The sequence below is a fragment of the Ambystoma mexicanum genome, chromosome 5q (genome assembly GCF_040938575.1).
Source record: "Ambystoma mexicanum isolate Mex_15411 chromosome 5q, UKY_AmexF1_1, whole genome shotgun sequence".
NCBI lineage: Eukaryota > Metazoa > Chordata > Amphibia > Caudata > Ambystomatidae > Ambystoma > Ambystoma mexicanum.
This window is the reverse complement of record NC_090933.1, coordinates 671528559-671529828: the sequence shown is the minus strand read 5'-3', so window position 1 is coordinate 671529828 and position 1270 is coordinate 671528559.

The following is a 1270-nucleotide window of genomic DNA, read 5'->3' as shown; positions in this document are numbered from 1 at the left end:
TTGTCTTAGTCTTAAGAAGTATGTAGCCCCTGTTTTCTGGCCCTGGTCCGTGCAAGGGTGTGTTCTTCCCTTCCCTGGAGCAGGGACAGTTCCCATGGATACCATCACCCCCACACCCCAGCCTACTGGGTAGGGAGGGGTGTTGCACCTGCTAAAATAATATCACTGTTAACAGGAGTTGGGCTACACCCTGCGTTCTTAGATGATTAATGGACACAGACACAAGAAGGAATTTCGATAGGGATCCCAACGGGGAACCCTCTTTTATTAATCAACCACTAATTTATTTTCTTTCCATAAGAGTTCCCTGGCGTAAGCTCCAGCAGAATGGGGCCTTGCTATGACAGCTCATCCTGCCTTAGGCTGAGTCTGCCACGACAGACCCCTTACCTAAACGCAGGTACCACTCACATAAAGTGTGAGGCCATAGGGTAGTCTCCGTGGGTGGTCCCAACATATAAGCCTGCTACATAACACCAGGCTTCGTCCTGTCTACCCCCTTCGTAAACTAATGACCATCTTACATTCTACCCCTACTTAACATTTCCCGAATTAGCATGCCGCTTACTAATTACCACAACTACCTAACTCCCCCTACTTCACACTTAACCTACTTAACACTTCCTTAAAATAACTGTACACGTGCATTAACTCACAACATTTATACAACATAAAACGCTATATCACAATGGGGTGACTGCTGCTGTCAGTCCCCCCTGCACAATACCTTGAGGTCTGTCCTTGTGGTGCTGCCTCTGGGCAAAGGGGCAAGGCTGAGAAGTGCTGGTTGCAGGCTGGGGGGCTTGTCCCCTGCTGTTGCTGGATTATTGCATGGGCTTGGCCCCCTCTGGATGGGGCTTGGCTCCCTCTGCCCCCTCTGCCTGCTTCAGGTTGGCCCTGTCCATTATATGGGCCCACCTGCTCTCACCACCCTTGCCTATGCTCTGTTTGGTCCCGGGTGACCCCCAGTGCAAGTGGGAGTCTGCCCACACTTTACCGCCGCACTTTATAGGACACGATACTGCTGATATTCCGGGTGGGCCCCATTGGCTCGGGGGACCCACCCAACATCACCATCACACCCACAGCCTCTTTTAATTTCACAGGGCGTGTCCAGTTGGCTGGGGGGCACACCCGACATCACTGCTGCACCCAGGCACCATTTCTATTTTTGGTGGCGTGCCATACTCACGCAGGGTCCGGGCCACTCACCTTCACCTTCACCCTGGCCGCTAAACTGGGTGGCATGGGGCTTTCTTCACCCAGGCCA